General features: G+C 42.5%; 1 protein-coding gene across 3 annotated transcripts in view; it reads right to left on the reverse strand.

The window, feature by feature from the left end:
- Nucleotides 1-17234, reverse strand: part of DPP6 (dipeptidyl peptidase like 6) — a 492205-nt gene that overhangs the window by 379920 nt on the left and 95051 nt on the right. The window contains exon 1 of one of the 3 annotated variants that reach the window (XR_014173294.1): nt 9584-9884. The exons of the other annotated variants lie outside the window; for them this stretch is intronic. The gene's annotated coding sequence lies outside the window, so the exon portion shown is untranslated. Of the gene's footprint in view, nt 1-9583; nt 9885-17234 lie in introns of those variants that run through there. 3 annotated transcript variants of the gene reach the window in all.

A 17234-nucleotide genomic window follows, 5' to 3' on the forward strand; every position in this document is an offset into this window, starting at 1 on the left:
ACCCCAACATTTCTGCACATACATACACAATTTCCCTGGAGGTCTGTGCCATGGTAGAGAAGGTTATGCCTTGCTAAGAATTGTGAGTGTGCAATACACACACACACATTATATGTCTCCAGTCCTTGATCTTTCTAAGACATAAAAAAGAGATATGTAAGCAATATTCTACCTACACTCATCAAGAAGGAAACCTCATGCCTTCAAATGCTCCAGCCAATAGTTGCAAAAGAAATGAATGACTGCAGCTTTTTAATTCTTAGCATTTTATATTTATTGCGTGGTATTGTGTTGCTGGTAGTAATATCACATGGGTTTTCATGATGGTTCTGTGCTTAGCCTGCATGCTTTCAAAATGGATAGCAAGAATCCTTGAGGAATGAGTAGATAAGCAAGATTTCACACACATAATGTTTTCATATAATTTTTGACTGAATAAGTGCTATATTCAGTGTTTGCGCTTCTCCAATACACAGAGATCTCTCTGCCTCATTATGCACAGCACTGCAGAAACAAGGAGGGGAACCCATGTACTTCAAGCACCTCAATCAAAAGCCTTAATATAGTTCGGAAACACTGACTTCTGTGATTTCATTCCAATTTCCACTGCACAAATGCCACATTAAGAATTCCACAGGAAACCGGGTGTAGTAAGGACTGGGAAGGAGAGCAAAGTGCCTCATTTTAGAACACCTTTATGCAGAAACAGAATTTCAACAGGAAAGCAGAAAACAGGTTTGGTTTTTCATTGGATTAGCCCACCACCATGGCACTATCTTTCTAACCAATCTAGACCCCAGTCAGGGCCCCACCCTCCCAGGTCAGGTGGGGAAAGGCCTGCCAGGCAGGCAGCAGGTCTTCCAGAACTCACAGCCAAGATGGTTTCTGGACTCTTCGGCAGCCTCAGCTTTTGCAGCTGGAGTCAGGGCCTAGTCTTAGGCTCAGTCAAGGGGAAATTTGAATATGAATTTGAAACCAGTTGTGACATTCAGTTAATGAGCATAATCTGTGTCCCTTCTAGACAAAAAGTATGGTTTGGGATGTAAAACGGGATAATTCAAGACTGTGCAGCCACAGTTTTAATAGGAACTGTACATCATTTGCCAAGCTGTACCTCATTTGCAAGTACTGAAACTTTTTGCCTCAGAAAACGCAATTTCATGTTTTCTACAGAAGTATCCCACACAAATGATTCACAGTTGCTTTCCATTTTTATTGCTTATTAATTGTACTGTCCCAATTTTATATTCTTCCTCCTCTTTAACTGACTGTTGGAAAGGTACAGCCAATGCGACCCTGTAATGGCAGCCAAATTAGTTTCCACTGCACTTCATAGGCAGACAAAGCCAAGTTGAAAAGTGATTCTAACTATGCCCACAATATAAAACTTCATACAATGTAGCCAGAAGCAACACAAGCTGTTTGATCCTTGCTTTGTGGGGAGAAGGACAAAAATGCAAGCCACAGTCATCTCTCCCAATTTCATGCTTTGGGGGGAAATGTTGTTGAGCTAGTAAAAAGGCATGAAGAAACACTTGGGAACATACTCTGTATGGTTTAAGGAATAAAACTGGTGGGGAGGGCGCTGGCTAACCCTTGTTCTCAAAAGTGTTGCTGAAATGTGTACACCATCCTCCCCGATTAACAAGAACATTGGTCTTAAAAAGGGCACAATAGCAGTGAAACAACAAAATATCTAAAAGCAATCACACACTCTCAGAGCTAATAATTTCTGTTCCAGGGACAGAAGCTTTCAACCATCAGATGCCTGGGTAAACAGGGAGGGCATAAAAAAAAACTGGGGGCCCACCACTGAAAAGACCCTGTCACCAACCAGATAGCAGCAATTGCCCCCCCTTTTGCTTATGCTAGAAGGTATTCAATGTCAACCCAAGATATTTAGCTGCCTGACGCATTATTCAGATGGTGCTAATTCTGCCTTAGGAAGAGCCGAAATGAACCGCCTTCCCTGCTGCAAATATGAATACTAGTCTTGCTGCATCATCCAGAAGCCATTTCCTACCTTCATGTACTGTTCCCTTCATGGTGCCAGAGAGAGCAGGGCATGGGCAGTGCTGAAAGCATTATTGCTGCATAAACCACAGCTTCCCCCTCCAGCCCCACACAGATGGCATTATAGTACACATGTGTAGGACGAGGGTGCAATGCAACAAATCTAAACACACACATCTGGAAGCTGCACTAAAAGAACGTATAGCTCATGCTTGGCATGAATGAAGGGCAGGGTTCAGTCCTTGCAATTTCCTTGAATAATAGGCCAAGAAAGACCTATTTGAGAGTTGTCAATCAGAACAAGCTATGGCTTCCGGTCCCGCCTGCCTTAATGGGGGCAGCTCCCACATCAGCGGGGGATCATTGGCAAATGAAAAAGAAGAATAGCAGAGGGTAAATCATCCTTGCAAATTTCCCCCAGGGATGGGGAATAGGCTTCACTCTCAGTCCATCTCTGTACCTGGCTCTCGCTCTGGCATGGAAAGGGAAGCGCTGAGTGCAAAAGCACTCCGCCTGGCGAAAAACGTCCTACGCTGCCATTAAGAAGCAGAGACTCTCTGTTTAATTAGATATTTAATTGGCTTTAAAATACTAGCATGTGATGGAAAAGGGTTGCAACAACATACTGCCAATTATATCAGCTACAAGGATCAAAGGTTTGAACTGAGATAATATTTTATTTGGCGTGGGAGTCGGTTTGGGAGAGGGAAGCTCGTGGTTTGTTTATTCTAAGCTTCTTTTATATATTTATGATTCAGCAACCCTCTCCAGAATATAAGATAAAAAGATATTTACAAGTAAAGAAGGGACATTGGAGTAGTATTGCTATTAGCAAGCAAAAATGGAAACTGTGTGTGATCTGAAATGAAGAAAAGAGGGGCAGGGGAAGCTCAAGTACGCCTGTGTTGGAAAGAGAGAGTAATTCCCCTCACCTGTTTAAAAACAACAGACAAGGAAAAAGAGACTGAGATGTGTGTGTGCTACTGACAGAATGTAATCTAAGATAAAGTTTAATTGGGCCATACATCTCATGCTGGAAGGGAAAGAATTTGGGGGCTGTGATAAGAATGCTGCAGAGATTCTGGGAGTTGGAAGGGAGTATCAAATCTTTTGAAAACTGCCCACCTTTTCCTAGGCTGAGGGGTAAATGGCAACGATCTGCAGCATGTTTTACTAGTGAGACAGAATGGTTTCTAGCGGACTGTTGCCTGTTCCAATACATCGAAGTAAGGGGTGGAGAGATAGGACCTTTGAGAAACTTTGAGATTCAAATCTGCCTCAAGCCACGATGTGAGAAAACAACAGCTGGGAAGTGAAATAATTTGGGTATTATTGGGGGTATATTGGTAAACTAATAAAAAATAATAATAACCAGAACAAGGTATACACAGCTGAAAGGACTAGCATGGCTCTGTATAAGGCAGCTTCATATGTTATTTTTCAAGTTCAGAGATGTGTGCCTTGGAATATTAGCTGCTGAACAGCAAACAATGGAGGGGGCTGTGTTCTTGATCCACCTATTGACATTCTAGAAGTACTGGGAGAGTCACCATTTACAATGGGATACTGGACAAAATTGACACTTTGACTAAGGAGAATCGTTCTTACGTTCCTGAGGAGCTAGCCTTTTTGAACCTATATCCCTGACTTAACAAGTTTGTAGTCTTGTCTTCTTCAAACAGATGGAAAGACTTCAAAGAAAGCTAGCAAAGTAAGTTCATTTTTCTGAAAGACTTTCTCTACTTGCTGCAGTCGGTTACACAAATTGTCTCCCTAAATCAATATTGACGTATTTTTCTCCCTCCATCTAGCATGGAGCTATTTTTTATCTAATGGCGCAGTCTGCTGTTGGGAGAGATTTTTCTCTGGCAATTTTTTACATGGAACTGGAATTCTCTTTCCCCCCATGCGGTTCAGGTGCTCTGAAGCATATTTAATGTAGTGACTAAATGTACAGTACTCCAGTCAGACATCCATATCAAATGCTCATATTGGTCTTCAAATCTATTTCCAGGACTATATATATTCCATGATCATACCACAGGAACCTAACAATCTCATTTTCAGCCTTTAAAGTTTCTAGTCCTTAAGACTACAAGGAAAGATTTCAAAGTGTGTGGTCAAATGTCTTGTGAAGTCTCAGAAGCTGATGGGTAAAAGCAAGTGCATATTGTACATGTGCATGATTTCTTATGATGAACACAACGGGCCTAGCAAAAGTGCTCCGTGTATCTCTTTGAGAATAATGCATATTTAATGCAATTATGTAAAGTATGCACGTTTGCATAATTTATACAGATCACAGAATTAAATTCTATTTCAGCAGAATTTGAATCTGTTATAAATTTTAATTAATTTTGTTTAGCTCCCGGTCTATATTACCGTATTTTTCGCTCTATAAGACGCACCAAACCACAAGACGCACCTAGTTTTTGGAGGAGGGAAACAAGAAAAAAAATATTCTGAATCTCAGAAGCCAGAACAGCAAGAGGGATCGCTGCACAGTGAAAACAGCAATCCCTCTTGCTGATCTGGCTTCTGAGATAGCTGCGCAGCCTGCATTCACTCCATAAGACGCACACACATTTCCCCTTACTTTTTAGGAGGGAAAAAGTGAGTCTTATAGAGCAAAAAATACGGTATTTTGCTTATTTCTAATTGGCCAGTACAAAATTCTAGCAATGGCAACACATTTTAATCGACAAATAATTTGTTGGGGAAGTACATAATATATTAAGAACTGAAAATCTATTCTCGAAACACACAATGATTTCTCAAAACAAGCTGAATGAAACCAGCCACACACACACACACACACACACAGACGTAATAATTTATCATTCTACTCCATTACATCCAGAAGCAAGTCTTATAAAAGACAAGCAAACAACAACATGATTTTGTGTCTCATGTTCACTGGGACCAATATGACAATTACTAATGATAAATAACATCCAATAGTTGTTCACAGCTGTGCAATAGATAATACCTTGACAGGCCTCGTATCACCATCAAAATAATTAAATGTGCCATCAAATATTATTAAAAAGCATTTCTACATATTACCCAGGCATGGCCTAATCATGCATATAATGTGAACTCAAAATCTCATGAGGTGAAATATTTGTCTCTTTTTTAAGAAGTGCCTGCCTACTAGCTTGTCTTTTGGTCACAATTCGTCCTGGTGCAGTGTCCCTCCTCCACTGTAGAGAGCATAAACACAAAAGTTCTGTGCGACAAGGGCTGAGAGACACAATCCTTCTCTGTGTTGCTCTCCACCTTTTGTACAGAGCCCTGCACAGTTCTTACCACCTCCAATTCCAACAGAGATCAGTGCTCTCATTGACTTCCCTATGAGAAATTTACATTAATGCAGCACGAAAAAACAATTGTGGCAAAAGCAAAGCATGTGTCTCTGAATTCACTGTTTCCGGTGAGGATGGCAGTCAATTTTGTCCTTTCTTCATGCGCATCCACCTTTACTTTCTCATACAGAAGCAAAATAGTTATTTTGCATTTGCAAATATGCAGCAGTGATGCCTTTACTGAAACAGTAGACAAGCACTCTGTTTGCATCCAGAAGTTAGTAACCTGAAGGCAGTACTCCAGAAGCCCTACCACTCCAGCAAACTGGTCTTAGACAAGGTGCTATCTCTCTCAGACAAATCTGAAGTCTCTCACCCCTTCCCGGCAACCCACAATAATGGAATCAATGCTTACAGGACTGGTGCAAGACTTACTGAGAAAGTATGCAAATTGCTTTGAACAATCTAAGGCACTACACACATGTCATGCATTATTATTTTGTGGCTTGACTTTCTAACAGTTAGAACCTGCTTCACAGTTCCACATAACATGGAACATAAAGGGGATATAATCAACAAGGCGGAAAACCTTCCTCCTACCCTCAGTATGAATGACCACAGTTATCTAGTGCAGTAATTTGCCTCCAGTTGACTGTGTTCCTGTATGCACTCAATTTAGTTCCTCCCACAGAATGGATAGCTCCCATTGATTTATTTGACAGAAGTGAAATATGCAGTCTGTCATCATGAATCTGTCCATCAAGTGAGAACACCATCAGATGTTCTTCCCTGTGTCCTCATCTTTAGAGACACCATTAGAGGGTGGGTAATTACAAAAGTGGGATGCGGATGGCACTGTGGTCTAAACCACAGAGCCTAGGGCTTGCCGATCAAAAGGTTGGCAGTTCAAATCCCCGTGATGGGGTGAGCTCCTGTTGCTCGGTCCCTGCTCCTGCCAACCTAGCAGTTCAAAAGCACGCCAAAAAGTGCAAGTAGTTTAATAGGTACCGCTCCGGCGGGAAGGTAAACAGCGTTTCCATGCGCTGCTCTGGTGTCGTCAGAAGCGGCTTAGTCATGCTGGCCACATGTCTGCAGAGCAGACAAACGCCGCTTCCCTTGGCCTGTAAAGCGAGATGAGCGCCGCAACCCCAGAGTTGTTTGCGACTGGACTTAACTGCCGGGGTCCCTTTACCCTTTACCTAATTACAGAAAGTATGTAGTGCCTTTTTTGTGTTGGCACCTAGGCTGTGTCTCTTCAGCCTATCCACCTGGTAGGCAAAAGTCCATCCAGTTCTCTCATGCTGTAAATGGTACTCAATATCATGTGTGTTTGGTTTTTAAGATGCACCTTTTCTCTCTGCTCCTATTCTGTTTTTACTGATGTTTAATGTTGAAACGTTATGTTAATGTTTTGTATGACTCCCTGTTTGGAAACCATCCTAGCTCTGAAAGGATGGGAATAAATCCAATCTATAAATCAATACAAAGCCCCCTTTGCTGATATTCATGAATAGTTGTGGTTTAAGGTGGTTTGCTTGCAAAAGTGTAGCTCACATCATTTGGTAGCAAACAAAATACATACCTTTATTAAAAACAAAGTCAGTGTTTTTTTATAAAGCTTTGCTTTCCTGGGCTGAATGCTAAAACATGCCTCATCAATTTTTAAACTTTCCACTTGCAGATACATTCTGTCATAAGGTAACATTTCCAACAAGCAAGTTGTAATATGCATTCCAAAACTACAATCATGTGAGGAGTGAACCATGTGCCCACAGGAAATAGCTTTGAATCAGCTCTGTGTACAAGGGATAAATTACCGTATTTTTTTGCACCATAACACTCACTTTTTTCCTCCTAGAAAGTATGGGGAAATGTCTGTGCGTGTTATGGAGGGAATGCCTACGGGTGGCATGCCTACGGATTTTCCTCCTCTAAAAACTACGTGTGTGTTATGGTTGGGTGCGTGTTATAGAGCAAAAAATACGGTAACTTGGAAAATGCTCTGCGCCCCCCCCCCGCCATGCGACTTTTGCCTCTGACAAACCTACCTGCTAGCTTTCACTTGGGAAGTACAGTGGTTAAAAATACAGTGGTAACTCGGGTTACATACGCTTCAGGTTACAGACTCCGCTAATCCAGAAATAGTACCTCGGGTTAAGAACTTTGCTTCAGGATAAGAACAGAAATCGTGCGAAGGCAGAGGGAGGCCCCATTAGCTAAAGTGGTGCTTCAGGTTAAGAACAGTTTCAGGTTAAGAACGGACCTCCAGAACGAATTAAGTTCTTAACCCGAGGTCCCACTGTATTTTTAAATCCAATGGTTTGGTTTGGTATGGTTTGGTTGTTTTGCAATTAGACCTGCAGGTGACAAATGCAACTTCTGGAAGTAAGGAACTTTCAGATCTATACCAGGTAGCAGGAGAGTGATCTGGGAAAGAAATCCCTCCTCTCCCCCTTCAATAGAAAAATATTTTATTAGCTGCAAGAGTAATAAAGCAAACCTGCTGATAGCAGGGGATATTACTAGAGTAAAGAGAGACAATAACCACGTTTTAGGCTGCACTGCAGCGACACAAATACACTGGCAATGATTTTTGTCAAATCATCTATCTGCCTACCTCAGTGTAATTTCAAATTATTGGCTGTGAACTACTTTGCCAAGGGAAGCTTTAAAAAAAAAAATGCCCCTGGGGGTTCATCTCACAGAAACAGCAGGTAAGGAAAGGATTAATATATCCCTGCAGCAAATGCGGCTCTGGAGAGTTCCTTTGTACTGGCCTCCAGCTTAGCCTGCTGCAAAGAGAGATGGGAATTGTGTGTCCAAATGTAAAGGGGAAGCACAAGGGAGGGTGCATGGAGGGGGTGACCTTTCAGTTTAAAGGCAAAGGCTGTGCTCCCCTAGCCTGATCCAAAGGAGCAATCAATATTAATTAAGTGGTGATGCAGTCAATAAAGGTGCTGGGCCTGAGGTTTAAGGGAGTGGTGTTTGGTGAAGTGATTTAGGACTTGGCCAAAGGACTACTCACCGCAGTGCCGCCTTCTGATGGATTGGCCAGTCCTTGGGTGCTGATTTCCTGCTATGTGACCCTGGGCCCTCCGGTCCTGAGTGCGCCTCACATCTTTTCCTAGCAGCCTCCAGACTGGAGGCTAGGGCTGGCGCCTCAAACAAATAGGTTTGGGTTGATGATTTATCAGGTGAGAAAGGAAGACTGTAATTGACTTCAGAAACCCAGGAGCTAAATTGCTGGCGGAGCTGTTAGAGAAGACAGCAGAGGTTTCAAAGAAAAGCTATATATGCCTCTCTGCCTTACGCATGTTGCATGAGAAGAGAGGAGCCCCAAATCAAGGGTGTGTGTGCCTGCATACATGTGCATGCTCCTGTATCACAAAGGATGAGAAGCCCCCTCTCTGTGGTTTTGTTTCCAGGGTGTGTGCATGTTTAAAAGGAATGATTTCCCCACCCACCAAAGCAGCAGCAGCCTTGCAGAAGTACAGAGCAAAATTGCTGATCCAGAGCTTTACAACAAAAAGAAGGCTGTTGCTGTTGTTAGTTTAAATGAATTGAGTAATTCATCTCTCCCTGCGCTCCCCACCTCCCCTCTCCAGTTGCTCAGCGCACCTCTATACATCATGCACTAAATTTCAGCTGACTCCTCGTTTTAAAGCCTTGGGAGGAGAGAGAAAAAGAGAATGGGGAAGGAAAGAAAAGGGGGAGGGGGAAAATGAATTTCCATAGTAATTTGTAGCTGAGCTGAAACAGAACAACTGCAGCCTAGAAATTAATTTATTCCTTCATTCCATGACGTTCTTGCGAGCTCCTCGCTCCTACTCTGTCCTCCACCTTATTAGCATGCACTTAAACACAAATTGAATTTTGAATAATTCCTGTGTCTCTAGCAAAGTTCCTTTCCCCTGGCTTTTCTCTCTCACGCCCACCACACCCACTCCCCCCTCCGCCACCCATCCCAAACTGCTGCTGTATTTTTTGTGCAACACTACAGACATCAGCAAATGCGAAAATGCAAAGGCAAAAAACCCCACAAGTTTAACGAAAAAAGAGAAAAGTTTTAACTCTGTGTAACGTGCACTCGGTTACTACTACTCTATGCAGACCAAAGGAAACACCCATGCACTCAGGATATGCATTCTTAAGACTGCAGAGAACACAGAATTTATTTTGCAACATTTATTTGTTTGTTTCAACAGGGACATTTCTGGATGTAGTGCCTTGGAAACATGCAAACCAATGGAAGAACAGTTACCTACCAGTTTACTGATGGCAGAGGCTGCTGAAGAAAAGGTGGTGCTGGTAGTAGTGGTCACTTTTTGGTGCGCTGATATCATCATTGACATGGTGGCAAAAATGACAAGTGATCCCCTTTTACTCTTAAATCAGATCAAAGCCATGCTCTGCCTTTCCACCACACAAAAAGCTTCTGGATCCTCTCTTGCACTCAGCATGCCTTCTCCTTTCCATTAGGAAATCATGCCCAAATAATCCAACATCTTTCTCATATGTGGTTTTGCTCCTCTTCCTCCAGGGCTTTGTAACACCAAGATAAAGTAACCTCTCTCCCACTCCTTCCCAATAGCAAGTCCACAGGAAATTTTTGTGAATGGCTTGCACAAAGATGAAATCAAGCCACTTACAGGCACAACTGCTCGCTTCACCCCAACTTAGCTCTGCAAATTCTCTCTGTGATATCTAGCTAGCTAGATATTTTACAACCCACCCACCGTCTCTCCCCCTTCTCTCTTTTCTCCTCTTCCCCAAGCCCACCGGCTCCAAATGCGGCTTATAGTCTTTGGTTGTGATAAACCCCCAACAATATTTATGCTGTTGCCTTAGCCTGTCGTAAATTATTTCAGCTCCCAGGAAGAGATAGCCCCTCTGGCTCTGCTGGGTATGCCATTTTATTTATGTTGCACTTACATACCTGAATACTGAACTCTGTATTTAAATAAGACAACAAATCAATGCTACAAGGAAGGAGAAAGGGGGAGGGAGGGAGACTAGCAAGTCACTAGGTCTTTCCTTTTAAAAGTGCTGAAATAACAAATAGATTTAAATAAACTGTTGAGCAGGTGAGAAAATATCACTGTTGCAATATAGGGGTGTGCCTCTTATATATCAGAAGGAGTGGGCAGGATACTAACCATTAGCATTTCAGTTAAGTCTCTGCTATGGGTAGTGCATTATCAATGGGGGATAACCAAATAGGATATTGCTACAGTCAGTATCTCCTGCCAACCTAGCAGTTCGAAAGCACATCAAAGTGCAAGTAGATAAACAGGTACCGCTCCGGTGGGAAGGTAAACGCCATTTCCGTGCGCTGCTCTGGTTCGCCAGAAGCAGCTTAGTCATGCTGGCCACATGATCCGGAAGCTGTACGCCAGCTTCCTCAGCCAATAAAGCAAGATGAGCGCCACAACCCCAGAGTCATCCGTGACTGGACCTAATGGTCAGGGGTCCCTTTACCTTTACAGTCAGTATATCTTTTTGAGCTTGAGCTTCTCAGAAAGGTTGGAGGGTTACCAGTTGGTTCCATATTATGATGGGTTTGAAGATGTACTCAGGTGGCAATTTAGACCAACTTCCTAACCGCCTCCAAATGTACTCAAGACACCTCTGAAAGCAGCTTCATGCAAGAACATTTCCAGAAAGGTAGTTGTGCTGGCAGGTTTTGCTGCAACAGACTAAATGCCTCGTGGGACCATGCAGACTAGCAAATTTATTATGGCATAAAGTTTTCATGAAACAGAGTCCACGTCAAGCAGATTTATATTTTACTCTACATTGCAGAGTCCACAGCTACGTACACATACACCTGTCAACTTGAGAAATGCTCCATGTATCCAATGAAGTGGGCTTTGTCCCATGAAAGCTTGTGCCACAACAGTTTGCTAGTCCTTATGAAGTACCACAAAAGTGACTGCTGTTTTCATAGGAAGGTTTCCTACACAGGTTACCACACTTTTGTAGCATGCAATGCAGACACTTGTCTGTTCTCAGTTGTGTACAGGCAGCAGGAATTCACAACTGGCAATGAATTCCCATCAAGTTTACCATGCAGCCCAAATGTTTTGCCATGCATGTTTCCTACATAATATGTGTTCTTTAAATGGTAAGAATGCAAGAAGCGCCTGCTAGCCCACCTAAGCCAGCATCCTGCTCTCATGGTGGTTATCCTGTGGGAAACTCTAAAGTAGAGCTTAGGCACAAGAGCATTCTCCACTCCTGTGGTTTTCAGCAACCAATAATAGCAATGTATACAGGGAAATAGTCTTGTGGGAAGCAGCTCTCAGAGACAGGCTTATTTCTAGTTTTGCTCTTTCTTACTTTTAATTCTTTAATTCTTGAAAACCACACATTTGTCTCTGGTAAATGAAGGGGAGCTATGAGCTTGCCGGATGTTCGGAGGTGGGCAGAAGGTGGAGCTTAATTACTCCACAATAGCTGTACTTTGTCTCATTTGCAAAATAAAAACTTAACAAAATATTACTGTTTATTGTTTTCAGCTGAAATGAGTAGATACCACAGTGTTTTCCTTTGATCTCAATAAATGTCACATCAATTCTTTTTGTAGTGAGCTGTGGTGCTGTAATAAAGGGTGGGGTGAAAGTCCTACTCTAGAAACATTTTGTAAAATAGTTTTGTAAAATAACATTTTGTAAAATAGTAAATTCCTCTTGATTTATCTATTTCAGTAACAGAACAGGTGTGAATGCAAATTAAAGAGCTGTCATATAGTTCAATACTGCCCTCTTGCTTGCATGATACCAGGCTATCATGGCTAGAGCGAACTTGCACTGCACAATGCATTACTTGGGTCATACAGAAAACATGTGTAGCACACTAAAATCAGAAAGGAATTACTTTCCCTTGTTTTCCAGAACAATAGGTGCACTAGGATCAGGATTTGTTCTTATTGGTCTCTTATCTTTCAATAGGAAGAATCGGGTCTGGATGCAAATTAAGGAATTTGTCAGATAGCTAGGAATAGATCAGGGAGGGGCCATAGCTCAGGGAGGAGAGACTGTTCTCTGAAATCCTGAAAACCTGCTTTTGGTCAGTGTAAGCAATACAGAATTAGATGCAACAATTGTCTGACTCAGTATAAGGCAGCTTCCTGTGTTCCTAAAAGGTTTTCAACCCCAGGGATTCAAAGCCCTGCCTCAAAAGGCGTGGCTCAGTCAGCCTGACCACAATAATATCTTTTGTTGTAAGCTGGCATCTGTCTCGGAAGACAGTGGAGGAGTGTGCCTTTGGGATTCAAGTCAAACCATTGGAGAGTTACAGCGCCTGTTATGGCTTTAAAGACAGATACGGGAGAGACATGTTTTGTTGCAGCTGGGAGAGATGAAGATGTCTGGTTCTGCTGATGCAGATGCACCATGCCATTTCTTCTCTCTGCGCTCCTCCTCTGGCCACTGCTGTGGATCCATGACCTGACCGTCTGTCTCTAGGCACTGTGCTCGTCTGCAAGGGATTTTCACACAGCGGGATTGATGCTGCCAGGCTTCTCATTTGCAAACATCTTTGTAACACAGAGTTGGTCTGCCAACAGACCTGGGGATCCTGCCATCTTCCATTCTGCGGCCATGATCAAGCCAGCATAGACGTCACCGAGAGAGGAGTGTGAACATGCTGGGAATGTAAGCTTGGGAGACCTTGTTTGAGACTCTGTTCCACCATGTGGTGCCCGAAATCTTCCACTCCCAAAATTTGCAACGGCTACTTTCAAAACACAATACCAATTGTTACTTTTCTGGAGAGTATGTGCTTCCTCTTATATATAGCTTTAAAAAAATTTTTCCGCAAGGATTATAAAATTTATGCCACTGTATGTGGTTGACAGAAATACAGGCTCAGGGTATAGCACAAAGGGACATGGAGCTGCAAGCTTGCTGAAGCTAACCTGGTCTAGGTCTGGTCAGTAACTGTATGTGAGACCACCTGGGAAACTGATATACAGCTCTGTGACTTCCATCATAGAATAAAAGCAATATATAAATGCGATAAAATAAATCATATTCCTTAATATGAAACAAAACTGAACGTCAGGAGCAACATTTGCAGAAGGCACAATCTATCAAAGTAATCTCATGTGTAACATTTGAATGAAACATTGCAAAACATAAAACCACAGCCCTTTCACAAAATACTTTCCGCCTCCAAACAACTAACCAACACATTCCAGATGAGGCACAAATGCAGCATGGGGGAAAAAAATATCTCCAACAGAATAAAACTCATCATCAGTTTTATGAGCTATTCCACCCAAAGAGAAATATCTTTATTTTAATACCCAGTTATCCTATGCTTTTTATGCATATAAGCTGCCCATTAAACGAAGCCGTATTGAATGGGGAAAGGGTAATCACAATTATAATACAAACTTGATTTTTCCAGTTTTGTATTACTTATTTGCCATGCTGAATTGCTATGGCATTTGACTGCCTTATATTTCAAATGGCTCTGCTCACTTAGTCTCACACAGGACAGGGGCCTCGCATGGTTCATTCATCAGAACAAATTGACACATTAGCAGCTTGGTGCATAACAAATTGACTGGCCATTCCCAATTATCTCTACCCTCACAGTTGTGCTATTCTGAAGAAGGAAAGCATGCCCATTATGAACATACGAAGCTGCCTTAGACTAAGTTCCTTGGTGCATCAATTACAGTGCTGTCAATTACAGGTGTGGGAAACCTGTGGCCACCCAGATGTTCTCCAATTCCAGTTCTCATCAGCTGCAGCTAGCATAGCCAAAGATAAAGGTATGATGGGAGTTGGAATCAAGCAAGATATGGAGGGCCACAGTTTCCCCACCCCTCATCTACAGTGACTAGCAGCTGCTCGCCAAGATCACAATCAAATGTCTTTTATACCACCCGCAACTTGATCCTTGCATCTGAAGGTACCTGGTTTTGAACCCAGAAACTTCTGCATACAAAGGGTTTTACCCCTGAGGTTCCTCTCCAGACTACTCTGGTAGGTCAGTATCTTTAGAATGCATAATAGCCTCATCGTGTCTAGATAGCCACTTTCTGGTAATATTGTTGTTGTTGTTTAGTCATGTCCGACTTTGTGACCCCATGGACCAGAGCACGCCAAGCACTCCTGTCTTCCACAGCCTCCTGCAGTTTGGTCAAACTCATGCTGGTAGCTTCAAGAACACTGTCCAGCCATCTCGTCCTCTGTCGTCCCCTTCTCCTTGTGCCCTCCATCTTTCCCAACATCAGGGTCTTCTCCAGGGAGTCTTCTCTTCTCATGAGGTGGCCAAAGTAGTGGAGCCTCAGCTTCACGATCTGTCCTTCCAGTGAACACTCAGATTTCCTTAAGAATGGGTAGGTTTGATCTTCTTGCGGTCCATGGGACACTCAAGAGTCTCCTCCAGCACATCTGGTTTAAAAGGAAATACACTAGCTTCCATAGTTTTAGACTGCACAACCGTTGTTCACATGGACTGTAAAAACTGTGTCATGTTCTTGCTTACTTGGTTTTGTCAATTGTGGGAGGTCTGTAGCTCAGTGATTTGCATGCAAGAGATCCTTGGTTCGGTTCGTTGTCCTTCCGGGTGGAGCTGTGAGAAAGCTTCTCCTTCATTTGGTCCTTCCTGAAACCTTGCAGAGCCACTGCCAGTCAGTGTTGACAATACTGAACTAGATGGACCACAGGCCAGACTTGAAGCTGAACTGAAGTGTTCTTATTACCTGGATTTTCTTGAGTTCTGTTCTCTGTTCTGATGGTTGTTTTGATTATTATGCTGTTTTAATATTGGTCTAAAGGATTGGAACCATTCTACTGCTTCACTCAGTGAATGGTGGTTCAGACTAAGATTAAATAAACAAGACCAAGCATTCTTCTGGCTTACTTGGTTTGTGAATCACATTTGTAGACATCAACTTTTTTTTCCTTTTAAAATAAAAAAATAAAGGTCCCTAAATAAACTTGGTGCTTCAGCCACCTCTAGATCCAAAAGGATTCCTACCTGTGGCGATGTCTGCAGGGTGCTCTTGTCAATCACTGCCAAAGTAATCTTTAATATCTTGATCTTGCAGCCTTGTCTTCCTAAGAGACTTTCTCTAAAGTGCAGAAGTAATCGCCGTCAGAGCTGCCATTCGAACTGTTATCAATCCCTTGGCTTTTCTGTTGGACTACTGCTAAGCCTTCCAGCATCTCTTTAAAAATGCAAGGCGCAGAGTGGGGTAGCATGTGGCATTCTGAATGCCAGACTGATATTTTAAAAATGCACTCTCCCTCTGCCCGCCCAGCCCCCAAATATTTATAAATCACAGGAGTTTCAGGTAGCCACTGTCATCATTAAAAATGGTCCTAGTGACCAATGTCATGTAGGACGAAAGGAACTGAGCAGCCTTCCATATTTTGGGCAAATCCTGCTTGTTATTTTATCTTCTTCTGCCTGTTTTACTCAGAGGCAAAACAAAAGCTGGTTGCCTTGCAGAGAAGAGAGCTTCTCCTTCCCATGAACACCCTTGTACCTCCTTAATTCTGATATTTTGACTGATTTTTATCCTTTCTGTGCAGAGTTGTTTGTGCACTAGGTTAGAGATGACCACAATTTAGTGGTATATGAATTGTCGAGATTAAATAACTGTAATTCAAATAGAACAGAATACATTGTGCCATAGTGTGGAAGACTGTGATCTGCTGACCTTTGTGTCTGCTGTCTGAGATGCTAAATGTTAACTGGCCAATTTCAAGGCTCTCTCCCCTTGTGCTTCTTTTTCTTTAAAGTGGACTTGTGCAATATTAAAGAGAAAGGATGCCCTCTGACAGAGAGACAACTCCTCTGTAAAGTCGGATGCACGGCTACCTTACAGAGATCTGGCTTTGGGGACAAGAAGGCAGGCGGCGACAGGCGAGTGACCTGCCCACCTCAGGAAAAGGCCATGTGTGGAAAGCAACTGTGACTCAAAGTAGCTTAGTTCCACTCTAAGATTTAGCAGTAAAATACTTCATTCCTACACTCAAACTGAAAATGGCTTTTTAAATACTGGTAAGTTTGCAGACAGATACAATAAGCTTCATGGCAACTAACAGTTCTTGGGAGTTGAGTGATCAGATGCATTTGGCTTAGCCTCTCTGGGAGATGCTTAGCAGCAACTGCAATTTTTCAGTTTAGATTTTTCCTCTTTTAGCTGCCTTTTCCACGTCTCCTTTCACCTCTTGGATGCTGAGGAGTAAGCAATGAACTAGATGACTCCTGCTTTAATTGATACTGCTACGTAAATTCCCATCTGCTTTGTCCACAGGCTGAGAGGAAAAAAGCAGCAGCAACCTTTCAATTGAGTAAGGGACTGCACGGAAGCCTTTTGAAAAAAGGAGACGCCACCTAATTGTTTCTGCCCAAGGGAACAAAACTAGTTACACCTTTCTCCTGAACAGTTTGAGCTGTCTCCTTCAATCAACCCAGGAGAAGTAGCAATAAGCTACTGTTAGATCTTCCAAGAGCAATTTGAAGCAGCAAATCAGCATCCAGAAATGTACAAAACCTTTAAGCAGTAGTGCATTCAGTAGAGGATACAGCCGTAAAGTGTCCGTGTGAGAACAGCCCCCACAAAAGAAGTGGGGATAAAACCTAACTACAAAATCCCATCCTCTGTACTAAAAAAAAGCTTGCCCCTAATTCCCGGCATATGGGAGATTACTTCAGTCCTGATTTGTTCACAAGTAAGTACCTCTCCACTTGCTGAAATTAATGTAGTCTCCTTATTATCATAATCATTTCACAGGTCCAGAGCCTGCATTTTGATATTGTACATTTGCAAAGAAGTGCCAAAGTTAAGCCTTGATGGAACTAAAAAAAAAAACGACAGAACTGACTACTGGTAATGACCTTGAGGGACTCAGTTTTTGAGTTTGAAAGGTGGGGGATAAAAAAAAAAAT

The sequence above is a fragment of the Podarcis melisellensis genome (assembly GCF_964234715.1).
Source record: "Podarcis melisellensis genome assembly, chromosome: 12".
Lineage (NCBI taxonomy): Eukaryota > Metazoa > Chordata > Lepidosauria > Squamata > Lacertidae > Podarcis > Podarcis melisellensis.